Genomic DNA, 17,447 nt, shown 5'->3' on the forward strand with positions numbered 1-17,447 from the left:
ATAAAATTATTACATTTTTCAATTTGCAAAATATGATAAAAGCGTGTTTTTTAGTTTTTTTAAACTATTATAATATTTTTACAGTCTGTTTTTAATATTTTTTTTAGTACACAACATCAATTGAAAATTAAGTAATAATTGTTCTAGCTAGCAGCACTACCTGTGCTTGGAAAAGAAATATCTGACCACATATAGGTTAATATATTTTGTATGAAATAACAAACTTATAATATGAGACATACGGAATCCCTAACATAATTTTCATTCTAAATAATCCTAATAAAAATTATGCTTAATTTCCAAAATAAACTTTATTATATTATGTGTGTTCCTTATGTATAGCATCATCATCATCATCACATCTTATTTGCAATCATTGCAAATACCAATAAATTTAAAAAGTAAAATTGATAATTTTTTGTAGTCTGGCATTGATAAAAATATGAATAGGCGTGGTTTAGTATAAGATTGTGAAGTAATGTTTTGCCCATTTGAATTAATTAAAACATAAAAAAAAAGAAAGGAAAGCTGAGGAATTAAGCAGAAACTATCCTCAATCAAGTAACTTTCGATTAAAATGGTATCCCCGAAAATAAAATGAAGACATAACATAATTAAGATCATAAGAACCAAAATTCAGTGTACCGCCGTTATTATGAATCCATCTCAGATTTCTCGTTAAATTACGCAAAATAAATGCGGTTTTAGCAAATTTCGATTCATGGAAAGCGAAGTTCACGGCTCAACATTTCCAGAAAATTTCATTGTCGTTGGAATCAACCGAAAGGTTTTATTAAAAGGTTTACTTTTTATTTCAAAAGGGTATTTTCGTCCTTATGTTCAATGTTCATACCCCATTTATTCCCGAATTTCTGTTTATGTTTCCCTAACAGTGAGAGCTATTCATCTAGAAACTTTATTTACCTGACACACAAGGAAAATTTAGTGACATTTAGGATACAAGAAGAAAAAATAATGTCTCAAATCAAATGTTCACATAGAGTTGAGCGGGTGTTCTATGCTCACAGCCTTTGATGTTAAAATTATAGCGACCTTTAACGCAAGGAAATAGTTATAAGATGTACATCTTATCTTATTTGACATTCTGTATTATAAGCGCATTTTGTTGGTGTGCCATTTTTTAATAAAATAGCGCTGCCCAGTGCATTGTCAATAGCTTCAGAAAAACGAAGAAATTCTTAATTCGTTTGTTTTTTACGTTACTTGAGTGAGAACTTTACACTGGGTGCACGCCGTGAACCGATTTTGATGCTTCTTCTTTTATTTGCAAGCCTACCGAGTTTTTTTAGGTCTTATAATAATAGTTAATTAGGTCTAATTCTTAGAATTTGAAGGCGGCTCAGATTTTGTTAAAAATTATTATTTACAACCAAAACATTTACTAACGATAACATAATTAGAGATTGCTTAATTTTTTCGCACAATGTGTTAAGTATTTTATTTTAAAATCATACGTAATTTATAATAATTAGTTGCTTATTTAAATACACTCGCTGCGACATTGTTACGGCAGCTGGCGCTATAATTTAAACTTCTGAGTACGGTATTCTAAAGAAATATTTAATTCGTCTATTTAATTTGGGCAAAAAATATGAGTATAATTAGGATTAAACTTTAAAATCCGTATCGATCAAGTATAATATAGTTGTCTAATGGTGTAAAGATTTTTAACAATTGGTCGAGTTTAGGTGCTTATTTACAAACCAAACTATTTCCTCCTGAAATTAAATCAAAAATATAATAAGTAACTCTACGCTTAAATGTTTACAAAAAACGTTTATCCAATATCAAATCAGCCCTTGATAATTTCAAACAGTACGAGTGGCCGTTTACGGTTAAGTCGTCAAAAAGGTCTTAAAAGTGCAACGATTAAAATAAATTTTCACGAGAAAGTTACATATTTTGCACTGCAGCTACTTAACCCTTCAGGTTCGCTTCCGTAATTTTCATTCCACTACACTGCTTTCACGAGTTGGTTCTATTCAACATTCATATTATTTTTCAACTCCAAGTTCATTCTAAGTACTTTGTAAATGCTTTAAGTAACTAAGAAACTTTTTAATTTGTATTCAAATAATGTGAAGTATAAGAAGATTAACAGTGCGAGGGACGTCACAACTATGATATAATATAATTTGGTGTATTGTTGCCTTAAAAATTTTGTACATTTAGGTATTTCCTTAATTCTATGACGCAATCATAAAATGACAAAAAGTTACTATCATAAATGACTCCCTAATCGTTAGAGCTAAAAGTCCATTGCAATTTGTTATTTATTGCTTTTTCTTTTATCATACTTCTTTATGTAACAGACGTGTAACTACACGTAATGCTCTGAGTAATAAAGTCCATAGCATAGCGATATGTCATCGCTGCGCTTGATTTCCAAATCGATTTTCATGGAGTACCTACTCCACTCCGGTCCGTCCATCGCGTTAGGGGCTGCGAGCCGTAGGAATGCCGCAATTATGACGTACCTCATCTCAATGTACAAGAACTATATCAACTGAAACACAAATCTATATCAACTGAAATAATCTTTGAACGTTTTTAGGCATGTTTACAAATTATTTAATTTTTGCCTTTGGTTTGACAGTTTTAGTTAGGAATGAAAAGTTTGGACATTGAATGCATATCATATTTGTAATTTTAAATAATCGTATTAGACCACAAATAGCGAAAAAGCCACAATGAAGTATAAGAATAGATTTAAGTACGTACTTAAGATATAGTACGCATTTCCAAACGTGTTCTCTTTTTACTGGATACGTTTTTTTTTATGTTTCTGGTTGGTTTCAGAAAGAACTTGAATAAAAATCAATCAAAAGCTGTTAAAAAATAGAGGTTTAAAAAAATAAAAAATAAAACGAGATCATAATATTTGAATTGGTTAATAATATATAATATTAATCCTACAAATATTATAAATGCGAAAGTTTGTAACGATGTGTGTGTTTGTTAGTCTTTCACACAAAAAGTACTGAACCGATTGTAATGAAATTTGGCACGTGGCAACGTGGTAAATGGGCAACTTTTTATCCCGATATTTCTACGGGATACAGACTTACGCAGATGAAACCGCGGGGCGCAGCTAGTTATTAATAAGTACACGTTATTGTTGTGATTAATAACAATTTTAATTCGCACGTCAGCAGCGGTGACAATGGGGCTTAATAAGTTTGGTGTTAAAACGATTTACTTTTATAAAGTTACACGTATTTTTCTCGTGTTTACAGTTTCATTCAACCGTATTTTTAAACGAATAAAAGAATGGAAAATATTGGCATCATTATTATTATAAACGGTTGATTGTTAATGTTTTAATATATTAGGAATAATTATGATAGAACATCATTTATTTTGCTGCATAATTGAAATAAGGAAGTTAACGGTGAGTAAATTTTCGTAATAGGGTTGGATAAGGGCGTCTAATGACTCAGAAGCTTTTTTTTACGAATGTGCACTCATTTTCTAAGTTTTAAACTTGGAATTTTGCAGAAATATAGTATATGTCCGTCTACGATTAATTTAAAGTTTAATTATAAGACTTGCGGTAAGAACCAATGCAAAAGGTTTGGATTAATAAGGTCTGATGGATCTCACAAATTTGAATGATCCTTCGTTATATTATAAAGGAATTTATATTAAGATTTGTTTCTCTTAATTCTTAGCGAGGTCGAGTAATAACGGAGTTCAAGACATTACGGATTTTAATATGTAGCTATTTTAATACGCAGATGAACTCGCATGCAACAGCTAGCTATAGAAATGTGAAAATACATTCAGGTATGCGGAACCTTCTCAAAAGATAGATATCATTTTTTTTTACTTGAATAAGTAGGTATTATTATAGTAGTATATGTAAGACTTGATGTGTTCTTTATATCTCGGGAGCAAGAATGAATCATATCTGCAGGCCGTGCTTCATAAAGAAACGATGGTACGACTGTACGACTTCAGTCATGGTCATGAGATGAATATTCCTATTTTCGAGTGGACATAATAGAATAAATGAGAAAATCTTATTCAAAAAACTACGAAAATCGTTGTTTTCATTAAATAATTAGTTTTAGCGCCAAAAAAGTACAGTTTTTCTGCACCAATTGAAATTCGCATCATATTACATTACATTTTACGTACATCGTCATTATGTTTATTTATCTATTTAACAATTAAATGTAAAACGAAAGGAAACGAACTAAATAACTACAAAAATAATTACAAGTATAACATAAAGCAATTGATACAGTAGGTACATAATATTTCCAGCAGTAATTTCCTATCGTAATAAATCAATATAACATTTTAATATAATATTAAGATCAAGGTTTCCGATTCATGGCACCGTCAGCGAGCAAAGCTCGGTTACTGGGGATGTTTACTTAGGACCCAACTCTGTCTGGATATTCACTCACTCTCTTGCTCCTATTATTTGTTTAAACGTGAAATGTTAAGTCTGTCTTTGATAGAATCACCCTTTATAATTTAATTTTCAATTTACATGCGCAATCTAATATAGTATCTGCCAACTCATAGCGGTTCAAACTATATTTATTATAAACATTAACGTTAGAAACGTTATAGCCTTGAGTTATTGAAAGATGATAAATTATTATTGTTACTGTCAGTAAAAACTGTCCTAGAAGACAGAAATAACCCTACAAAGGCAAAGTACCTAGTTACTAGGTTCTCTAATAGAAAAGAGCGTAGATAATAACATTATGTCATAAATATAATAATAAATAATTTTCTGAATGTAATTTCTAACGACTTGTAATGAAATTTTTGCCCTGTGTTTACTGACCGACTCTGTTGACAATGGCGACTATCGAATCGCTTAATAATGCTTGATCAAAACTCTTTAGTTATGGATTCTCTTCGTGGGTTTCAGGGATTTCGTCTATATTAAACCACTATTGATTCAATAGAAATAAAAGCTCTCATAATAGAGTCAAATATTTATTAAATAATAATCATGTGGGAGAAATAAAAATAGTCTTATCAAAGTCGATGCTTCCAGTAAAAAGGAATTGAGAACCTCCTATGTTTTTGAAATCAGTTAAAATGCTTAAGACCACATCTTTTTTGAAAACAAACCCCACCTAAACTACCCGTGCAACAGCTATTAATACATAGATTGTAATATTTTAAAATTAGGTAACCATGAATTTTCTTTCTACAAACTAAATTTTACTCACAGTTTCATACTCTCTCTTTACAATTCTATACAATTACATCAATCGGAAGCTCCGTTGCAACGCGCACGAAACACAGAAAACAAAAAATTTCTACCTGTGAGTAACTACTATGATAAACATAGTTAAAATAATAAACATACAAGCTAAAAACTATTTATTCACTTTTATACTATTTCAGTAATGCAAAGTATTATATTGTCTGTGGTAATACGTAAGTGAGGGTTCAAGCTACAGAATAAAATTAATATGGATTTATCTATACGTATAGTAAAACAGTAAGCTACGGGCGGAAACCTGATTAAACAAACATAAACTGAATGAAAGTAGGCATCACAAATAATTTCATGCAATATCACATGACACCATATTACTTTCATGTAGGTATAATTATCACGTTAATTCAATTAATATTTATAATAGACATTTGAATATATAACTCTTATTTATATTAATGGCTTTTCCATTATTAACATTTACTATTCATTAGTTCAAATTGATAAATCGCAAGTATTCAATTTAAGTATAGCTATACAGAAATTTTCTATTAAATATGAATTAATTATACTCACTATATATTACTACTACAATTAAGATAATTGTAAAATAAAATATAATAGTTTAAAAAAAGTAAAAAACACGCTTTAACAAAAATCATATTTTGCAAATTGAAAACTGGAATAATTTTATCAAATTAGTGTATTGCCATCAGTCCTCAATAAATCTACAAAGTTTGAACGAAATCTGGCCCTTTAAAGGAGGTCAAAATCGCGCCCAAAGAAGTCGGTTACAAACAAACATACAGGTGAAGCTAATAAAAAGCGTGTAATGAAACTAACTTACCTGAAGAACTATAAAGTAAAAACAAATAGCTCCGTTATTTGTCATTATTTTTACATTCTCCTATATAATCGAGATTCCACTTTTCTTTTTCGTAAGAAAGCAACAAAACAAAAACAAGCTTAGTTCAAGAACGCAGAAGGAAGTAAACGCAATTTGCCGAAGAAATGTCTATCAGCCCCATTGGTCTGTTTGCAAACACTTGTATTGAGAAGTGGTTTACTTAGGACCCACGATCAACTCAAAGAAACTTGCACAGATTACGCATTTTCGGTATCAAAATATTGGGCTTTTATTATCTGTTTAACGTGTCTTAATAAAGACATTTTTTAACCGAAACTATATTATGTTTCCATTGTTCGGGTCAGAATATGTGATGTAAAATATTGGGATTAAAGTAATAGATAATGAGCAATTTATTTTTTCTATACCCAGTAGTCAACACAGACTTTTACTTATATTCTCATATCACGATATCACCAATAAAGTATACAATCAACTTTTCTGTATTTAGTACTACATATTTTTTTACATATTCGTATATTTAGAATTTGCATTATCTGCATTTACTGGAAGATCGATATTTCAGTATATTATTATTATAAGTATAATAAAGGATGAGTAATTGCACCAACAACAGTACCATATTACTATTTTACTACAATTGTTACCTGCAGCTTCAACTGTCAAAGAAAATTCCTATTGGAATGAGAAATATCCTGTATCACCGCGGTAAAAACAAGCTATATAACTCACTAGCCTCTTATAAACTAACTCCAATAACAATCATACCATAAAATCGCTCCGTAAAGAAAGACAAAGAAATACACAAAGACTTTCGCATTTATAATATTAGTCAGGATAACAATACTGCTGTTAGTACTTTTAAATAAATACTGATAGTCTTCGATCGGGAAATTGAAGTACTATCCTTGTCGTGACATTATCTGCTATCCTTTCAGGTTCCATTAGTCTTGCAAATAGCTGACTTGCTTATTCGTTTATGTGCACTTACGGGCAATTTGCCAACCGTCCAATTGTAGATACTAGATTACTGTGAGCGATAGAAATTCTAGAAAATTCTAATAAATGAAATAATTAATTTGTTTTGTTACAGATATAACAACATTGTTGTGGAGAACGCTACGAGGTAAGCAATTTTCTGCATTAATAAATTCTTCCAAAAAACGTAACAGAATAATTGTATTTGTGTCCATAATAGGGCATTGAGGGTCTGATCCCCTTCCAATTCATACAAAAGCATTATCTGCGTCGAAACGTATCCTAAGCTGGTTTTATAATTATTTTCCCATAATATTTTCCTCAAATATTGAATTGCTTTGAAACTGTATTATGGAGTAATTACATTGTGTCCTAATTCTGGCTCCAGCGAGGAAACATTTCCCGCCGTTTTTTACAAATAATATTTCATTTTAAGTGTATCTTTGCTCAAATTAAAATGCAATGTCCGCCTTAAACGTATAAAATGACTGTTACAATATTTAAACGGTTAGTTTTGGTACTTATAAGAACTTTTTAGTACTTATTGTATGTTTATACAAAATAATACCCAATTATAAAATACTTTTAACTGAATTCACATAAATACAATACTTTTCCTACAGTCGTTTTCATTATCTCTAAATGAATTTCTTTTATATATAATGCAAGCTAACAAAACGCAGATTCTGAAATATATTTATGTGCACAAGAGATTTCACTACTAATCTACTTTACGCTAAATGTAGATTATATCACGTTAGTATCGAACATAAAATACAAAGTGAGAAGTTTGCGATGGCCGAACTTAGCGGTAAGCATGCACATGGCACTACTAAAACTCACTTTACCTTAATATAGCTCTGCTAACAATGTTTGCTACATTACACACAATGATTACCGTGTCGATAGGCCAACTGGTTTAAGGTAATTCGAAACAATCAAGCGAATACATCTTATTGGCCACTAATCATTGATGTCAAAGGGTTATTCGATGCTTGAGTACCTATGTGAACAAGAGAGCAATTAATGACAGTTGTTGATATATAATTGTTAGGTTTACAATCGAGATTTTCATGAAGATAATTGAACATTAAATTTTTACCAATAGTTTTATTAGAGTAGTTTTATCATATTTTAATTATTTAAAAATTGTAAGAAAAACTAATTGGGTTTCGTAATTTTTTCATAAAAATTAATCTACACGGCTGTACTGTGTGCTAGATTTCTTAACAATTTTTATACTTAGTCGAAATATATATTCAGCAATCTATAATTTCTTGACTATTTTATATAAGCTACGAAATGACTACGAATCATAAACTGATCGCTGCTATATATGTTACTAATGTGATATGTTTCAGACTTCAAATTAATATTGTTGTATAATTGCGATGTTATATGCCTTACTCTCTATTAATATAACAAACACACTTTATTAGTAATATATAAATATGATTCACAGGTACTTTACTCAATCTAAAACATTTATTTATTCAATTAGACAAGCACGTCATAACACAGTTATAACATGTACCAACGGATCGGATTATAGTACTCACGAATGGATATTTAAAAAGGATGCTATGTATGTATATGTAAATAATATGTCCCATGCATTATTTTAATGCCACAGCTCGTCTTCAATTTAATACAATTGTATTATCTTCCTCCTTTGAAACCTTTATTTTGGTAAGATACGACAGCGACACCGCTTCACGAGATCTGCTCATTTTGCTGTCCAAATAAAATTTACACAATGACACATGATATGTATATATTACAAATTATTCATAATACAGTATGGTATTATTACGTTACATTTTTTTTCCTAAAATGTTTATACCTTTACGACGAATATATCGTCCTATTAAGAATAAATACGTCTGGTTTTATTATTTCATAATTTTTATTTCACATATAATTTATTAATCGAAGGATCATGACCAGTTTAATTCGGTTACTGTTTTAAATGTGGAATAATTCATCACATACGCGAATGTACAAAAATGGAATTCGACGAGCATTTCAAATAACCGCACCAGGTTTAATTGGCGTAAAAATAACGATGTAACTGAAACACATACGTATTAATTTGATTTATTTTTCGAGATATTTAACATAATAGCTAAAAGCATAAACATTTAGGTTTTCGCTTATTTGTGGTATTGAATATAAATGGCAATCATTATAGTAATTTAGTGGCACTTTCAAACCATTTTTACCACTCTAGCATTTCTCTGTTTACTGCTTGTTTTAAAATAGTTATTTTTGACCCAATAACAGCCGTTCTCATAGTACCTTTATAAATATAATGATAGACCTATAAAGTATATGCTATTTTTCTAAGGTAGAGACTAGAGATAGAACTGATGAGCTACGCCAATCTTTGTATGTCCTACTCTTCACGCCTAAACCGCTTAACTTATTCAGAAGAAATTTTAGTATAAAAGTTAAATCCCACGGGTACGGCGACTATCCTGGTAAAACCGCGGAACTGTCTATTCCTTAGCAGTATATTATATTCCACACACACTACCTAAACCAGCATTAACGTGATACAATAAGTTCTAAAGTGGTGTGAAATTCTGCTGCCCTATCCCCATTTCATTAACAATAGCGAATATCGAGTGTCTCTTATACACGTATAATGATTAAGTGGTTATATCCTCATAGATTTTCATAATAATAAAAAAGTAGACGGTTCTGAAGGTGCCATTAAATAATACCAGGAATGCGAAAAATCCATTTATTTCCTGTAGAAAATTGCGATAGAATGAGAAGAAGGAAAATACGGTAACATTCACCTTGCATAAAGATAATATTATTTCATATTCACAGAAGCATAAGACAAAATTTCTCACGGAACAGAACAGATGACTCACTAAAGCCATAAAACACGTGTTATATTTATAACACTTTGTAAATGATTGTGGTGCGCAAAGAACCTTATTCACTAGCAAATACGTAGTGCGGCTTATCAATTTTCCAGCTTGAGAGGAAGGTGAGTGCTACGTTATGTAAAATTGGATGAGGCGAGATCCACTCACGATGCACAGGGATTTTAACCTTATATTATGTATTGATAAATCTTTGCCGTCATATTATATTACCCGTATCCCTTTTCCGTTGAAGACAGTGCGGGAGGAAATAATCTCTAGTTAAGCGCCATGTTTTGAAGAATATTTGCTTTAAACTTTGTTTTTGACCGATTCCAAAAAAGGAGAAGGTTGACTTGATTGATTTTTTTACCTCGGTGCTTTTGATTGGGCGAATCGATTTAAATAACTCTTTTTTTATTCGAAAGCTGGTGCTTTCCGTGTATCGTTTAAATTAGGTCTAGTTCTGACAATTTGAAGATGGTTACATTTTTTAAAGTATAAATCTATAAATATAATAATATCTTTAGAAACTGAAGACTTGTAAAACCCGATTTATTCATTATATTACTAACCCGACGTTTCGAACACTTTACAGCGAGCGTTATCAGGGGGGAAATTCAAAAATTATATCTAATAATTATTATTTTGGACAACAATAGCTATGCCACTAAAATACCTTTTTTTCTAGGGTTTTTTAGTCATAAACTAAATTATAATTATTAAAGTAAGGAAATAAAATTGTACCTTCCCATATTAATCCTTCAGATCGTCAAAAAAAAAAACATGAAGGATTTAAAGTCTGAATCGTTATGTATGCGACAACTTTAGTATAAGGCTATTTCTCTTAAGCCAGCTTATCCTTGAAATGAGACAGGCAGCAGTCACATTTACCAAGCGAACGGTTAAAAGTTCTCGGAAGTAATTTTAGTCCATAAAATATAGGGTATTAAATCGTGACTAATTTTGTTTTTGTATAGCTTTAATATTTATTATTGTAATACTAGACTTAGCTCACAGCTTGATTTCAGTTATTAATGTTATATTAATTCGTTGAAAGATGAAAGCCCTTTATTGCCAAAGAATGCTCCTCAGACAATCTCGAAACGCTAGTCTAAAGGTGGCTTGAAGCTTTCGTGTTAAACAAAGACAAATGTTAAGGAAATTACAAGCTTTTGAGATTTTACGTTAAGTCAAAGATTTAAGAACCTTTTGAAATTTGAGCAGAAATTATTTCAAACTTTCCGCGCGCTTTTGTGTTCATGCCATAGCTTGGTCCAAACTTAGTTTCAGTAAGGTTGTCCGAGGACGTTCCATAAAAGTAAGATCAGATATGTAGCAAAAATACGAATGAACACAATTGCCGAAAACATTTCTAATATTCAACTTCTTCTTTATTTATTACTGTCAAACTGATATAAATAATTTTATATCAATACAAAGTACATGCATTTATTCCTAGCGAATCATGACGCAAAGCAAGCGGCCCTAAGAGTACGTCAAAAGCTCATTTGCTACTCCGGAATGCTAATGGAAATACGATTTCGACGTAAACTGTATTTTATTAAGTGATAAAATGAAATTGTAGCCTTCAGTAATTTTTAAATTTCTTCAACTGCAAATAGTACATTTAACACAATCTTTTACTTTATCATTTTAAGTTTAATTAGTGTGTAATTTATATTTAAACGTATTGAATTTCAGTACAAAAACATTCCACATTAATAATCCCGATATTTTGATTTCGATAATGAAAGCAATTATAACATGCTTTTGGCCGTGTCGTTAACATCAAACTCAATTTCCACTTTATTCCGACATCCATACTTAATGTTAAACACAGCCACTGGTAATTCCCGAGTATCTAGAATGTTCGAGGATTTGAATATTTTAAATGTCAAAGCCCGAGTTGTGAATGTGCAAATTTGAAAAGCATACTTAATTTTTGTACACGCTCTTCATTGTGTGAAGCAACTTAAGCAAGATTTCCCTAGACTCAGCGGTTTATAATCTAGCGGGTTTTATTTACGTCCCAGCATTCCTAATGAAACGCGCAAGTGTGAAATCCTGTAAATCTTCTAGCTATCCTCACATTTTGTTAGTAGTAAGCAACATACGAGATTACGAGAGTCAGTTTCAAAATCAAACCATTGCCTGCAACTTCAAAAATAAAAAACGACCCTTCGACATCATTCCTGTACATTTTCCTGTACATTTTTAGTGTCTTAAAATCACACAATCTCTAAATGCCTGAATTTTGTCTCTATATTTTGGTGAAAATGCAATCCCTAACAATCTACCGGAATCTTTTACGTCCAAAAATTTGAATCATGATTTATTCATTCCTGTAACTACATCTACGTAATACTTATAACAGAAACAATTGCTCAGTACGATCATCGTTCTAAGACAATATAAGAGAATTTATAAAATGATAATTCTTATTTGAGTCTTATTCTTATAAAAACGAACAAAAATGCATGTTAGGATCTTATAAGTATATTTACGTATAAGGTATGAAATTGACACTTGTAAAGAATATATAAAGCAATATACTCCGTATATGACTCAGTATAATCTTACATTTTATAAAGAATAATTTACTAGTTTTTCCTACGTGGCTCAACCCTTGTAGTCGAAGGGAAAAATCGTGAAATTTCATTCAAATCACTTTTGTGATTTAAGCGTGATGAGAGAAAGTTACTTTCGCATTTATAATATATGTAGGGATAAACATTAGTTTATCGCCATATCATAATATTAGGTTAATCATTAATCAATATATCAATATAGTATAACCCATATCACAATTAACTCAGATTAAGCCCTCATACGTTTGTCATGCGTACATACTTATATGTTCTTTAATAGAGGACATCAGAGTAGATAGTCAAAAGATACAAGACTCTCATAGCTAAATCAAGTTCGTTGCCAAAAGTAGCTTGGGTGAAATTTCCAGAATGTCGATATTGCAATGAGATTCGATGTATAAACAATAAGTTTTCCAATCTTTATAAGCAATTGAGCAAGGCTTGAGACGTAATTTTCCAATAAATCGAGACAGTAAAAGCTTAAAGTTTTCATGAGTTGCTGAAATATTTATAGGCCCACCCTTTTCAAGGATTTTAGTATCGCATAATACAAGGTATTTATTGCTACGTTCCTCTCTGTAATTGAAACAAAAGGCTCAGCGTTTTTCGTGTAATCCCAAATGTTGTGAATACGACTTAATTAACAAATAATCTGCTTTGTTTTCCGATCCCTTTCTACAAATTATGTGACGGAATTTACGTAAATTAATTGAACGTGAAGAAGTGTAAACAAAGTTTTAAATTTTTCGACTTTTTCAACACAATTCATTTTCCCTTGACAGTTCGAATAAATTTAGCATCTATCATATATTCTTTTTATATATTTTAATACATGATAACTACCCTCGAGTGTTATCATAAATAATTCAGATTTCAACACTTGGTATCTTTTATACATGACATCCTAGACCACAGTCTAATTTACCGGTAGATGGAGTAAAAAACAATCTATTTAAAATATAATCGCAACGAATTTTGACAATAACGTGTGAAATTGTCCAAGCAGGGAGTGTTATACGGACTTTGCAGTGAGGAGGGATAATCCTATTGAATGATTTGATTTTCCGCCAAATTACATCTATGTAATGAACACTTTCGGAGAATTCTATTCGGATCAGACGATGAGAAAAGAGAAATTTGTCAGATTGATTTCTTACATTTTTTTTTTATTTTATATTATAATACTCGCTGTAGATAGTAATAACTATAGATCCTGGCGCAATGATCATTTTGTGCAGCTAAAAGTATCAACACAATGGCAGTGGTCATATTCTAGAGGACCATGGGAGAGATTAGAAAACAATTTAAGAGAACATTTGAAAACATACTTAGAAATGCAATCTCTATGGCAATAATGTCAATATCAACATCATCTTCGCTTAAATTGAAGTTTATGCAAAAACTAGCTGCGCCCCGCGGTTTCACCCGCGTAGGTCTGTACCCCGTAAAATATCTGGATAAAAAGTTGCCTATATGTTATTCCGATTATCCATCTGTCTACGTACCAAATTTCATTACAATCGGTTCTGTGGTTTTTGCGTGAAAGAGCAACAAACACACACACATCCTTACAAATTTTCGCATTTATCATATTAGTAAGATAAGATAAATCAAGTAGGATTGAAGCGGCGATTAAAATAAAAAAAAACAACTCTATAAATATATTTTCATTCGGCACGTTCTAAATCAATTATAGTTAACTAAAATTATAAAATAAATAATTAATTTACTGTCACTCATCATTTGGAATAAAATATCTATACAGTATGAAAAGTGAGGCCAAGTTGATTATGTTCGAATTAAGTGCTAAATTAATGAGTTAGTTGGTTAGTAAAATTATCTCATGAGTATAACTCTATTAAAAAAAAATTATTTAAATAATTTACTAGCAAAGCAGTGAGTATCTTCGAATATTATAAAACATCTTAATTAATTCACAGTCCACATTCCTGACAAGGCCAGTTAATAAATCCCCAAACTCCTGTGGGTTTGTTAGTGTTTCAGTCAAAGCGAATACTAAATATTAATAATAAAGTTTAGTACGAAGTGTAAGCCAAGTTTAAGCGGAAAGTTCCGCTCGATCTGGTTAGGAGCCACCATCCACTCGGAGTTTCATTTGAACATGTATTCGATTTGAGAGCGAATCAGCTCCACGAACCCCATTATCTTGCATGTCAGATTGTATATGCTCACTAGAGTGCCTTCTGCGTTCCCGCCACAGAAGGTACTAGCGATATTTTCCGTTTGTCATACTCAATAAACAACACAATAACATTCCTATTCCGAAAACTTTTGGTATCTCTGTGCAAAATTGCGATTTGAACCGACAGCCGTAGGTAACCAAATATTTTTCTCTGACGTTAACTTTTAATATCCGTATTGCTGCAACTGTGCGTACGTATTATCTGTATGTAGAATAATATTTATACTAGTAACAGAGAACATTACTAACAATATTACAATATCATATTGCATAAATAATTCAAAGATGTTATGATCAAAACGTTTCATTCATTTGTTCTGGTGTCATGTCATTTTTTATTGACGAATGAAAAAATATTGCGTAAAATATTGTCAAACAAACAAAAAAAAAAACTATTTCAAATTGTTTTGGTATAAAGTTATAGGAATTAAGATAGAATAGTAGTACTAGTTTAGTATTATGTTATATGTGCTACGATTCTACGCAACTGCCTAATTGATGAAGCGAGTTGATAACAAATCGCAGCTAGTCACAATGACTATTCAAAAGTGAGGAAAGAGGGTTAAGTACGAACAGTAAATAAACAAATTACGATATCCCTATTTATTATGTATAACAGTAAAAAAAATATTATGATTTACGATTAGAACCAGGAGCTAAAACTTGACTTATATATTAAATGGAAACCTTTTTCTTTTTAACAAATAATTTTACCGCCTTTAAAAAGTTTAAAATAAAATCAAGCCGAAGTTGATGATCAAATAAGAAAAACATAACCCTGAAGAAGAAGAAAACCATTATAATTTTGAAACCCGGTTTTCTAATCATGAGCATCATGTTTTCTTATGTGGTAGTCGAGCACGCTTCGGCACGAATTGGGCCAGCTCGCACCGGGGAAGTACCACACCCCCACAGAAGACCGGCGTGAAATAGCATTCTGCTGTGTTTCGTTCGGTGAGTGGGGGAGCCGGAGGCCCATATCCTTTTCCTTACCCTCCCTAGTCGTTTCCTTTATTCCTATCGCCAATCCTTTCTTAATCCCTTCCTAAAAATTCGGCAATCCATTTGTAGAGGCGTTAAGCCTACAATGGACCTTGCCTCTCCAAATGTTCATGGGCGGTGGTAGCGCTTACCATCAGGCGTCCCACCAGCTCCATTGCCGACTGTAACATAAAAAAAAAGATCATGTATTACAATTCAATGAGTGTGATATACAAAATGCCATACTATCCATATGTGACTTATTGACTTATCCAAGTAAAATAATTAGCATTTTCTTATAAATAATCATCAATTGCTGTTCTTTAGTAGTTTTAGCTTTAATGTATTCATAAAAGACCATAGAAGGTTTAAAAGGTAAGAAAAATAAGGAAAATGTCTCAAAAAACCTACAATGGCGTTGGTAAGTTCACCGGATTAGCAAGTTATCAATAAATAAAATAATGTGAAACAATATCTGTTGCAAAATTTCAAATAGTTTTTCAACATTCGCTTTTAATGATCGCATATGTTGGGCATGCTCGTACTCATCAGATCAACCATCCCTTGCAATAACGCCTGCGCTTGGCACATGTTCAGCGCAAGAATAAGGGTCCTTTCGGCGTCGTACAAACATTTACCCAATAATTGGGAGTCGAGTTACGCCCCTGGAATAAATACCATCTTTCCCCGTGAGGAATTTGCGAGACGCGGTTAGCAAAGCATTTCTATATTAGACAAAAATCATGACTTATTGTTTTATTGGCGAATACTTGGAGCGCTCACGGTTTGTTTGTTTAGATATCAAGATGTTTGTTTGTTATTATGAGCGTAAAAGACATGATTATAGCGTATTAACGTGTTGTTTACTTGGAAGCGGGTGAGGGGGTGAGGTGAACCACTAAGAATATACATCGGTGTGTTTTAATAATAAGAATGTTTACGTATGTTATGTAAGTATAATGTAAATACGAGTATATTCTACATTCTCTCTGTATTTTCAGCCACCTCAAAGATAAATTGTGATATTTGATTTTCCTAATTATGCTGATAGAAGTCGCTGCAGGATAATCAGGCAATTAGGGATTAGTAGCGGCATATTGGTTTTTTGCGCTTGGATATGGATAATAACTTTTAAATAATTATAATACTTTTACTTTTACTATCGGATTCAAAGTGTTATATAAAATTAATATAACCTCTGGGTTGGCACAAGGAAACTGATTTCTTGCTCATTGGTCACATTGCATACATTCCCGGAAATTTAGCCTAAATATTTAATTCCAAACTCACGTACAATACGCAGCATCCTTGATTCACTGTCTATTCCAAAATGTAACTTTGTCTTAAAAATACGAAATATATTTTCATATACGACGTCTTAACTTACCTAGCTGCATAGAGTAAATAATAACCACTCTGTAGGTATATTATTTGTAGCTGTGAAAAAGGAATTCGTGTCTCTGCTCCAAGTGTCGACTTGACACATTTAATAGTACTTTTAAAAGATGCCACAAACAGAAGGAACACAATTAAAAATAACGATTAGCGTAGTCTAAATACGAACGAGAATCGTTTATACGTCATGTAACAGCTTGTTGTAAAAAATGGAGACCATTTTTTAAGCGACTTTGTACGAATTATGAAATTAAGTTAATCATGTAGATGAATTATTCATCTCATAAAAATATCACTTATTACAATTATAATCAAATCAAAAGAAATCATTACAATTATATAT

At 31.4% G+C, this 17,447-nt stretch overlaps 1 protein-coding gene across 8 annotated transcripts in view; it reads left to right on the plus strand.

The window, feature by feature from the left end:
• LOC119838262 (poly(rC)-binding protein 3) overlaps positions 1–17,447 on the plus strand; it is a 136,258-nt gene that overhangs the window by 83,369 nt on the left and 35,442 nt on the right. For all 8 annotated transcript variants that reach the window (XM_038364113.1, XM_038364111.1, XM_038364112.1 and 5 more), the window contains one exon: positions 7,174–7,206. The gene's annotated coding sequence lies outside the window, so the exon portion shown is untranslated. The remainder of the gene's footprint in view (positions 1–7,173; positions 7,207–17,447) is intronic.

The sequence above is a fragment of the Zerene cesonia genome, unplaced genomic scaffold (genome assembly GCF_012273895.1).
Source record: "Zerene cesonia ecotype Mississippi unplaced genomic scaffold, Zerene_cesonia_1.1 Zces_u002, whole genome shotgun sequence".
Lineage (NCBI taxonomy): Eukaryota > Metazoa > Arthropoda > Insecta > Lepidoptera > Pieridae > Zerene > Zerene cesonia.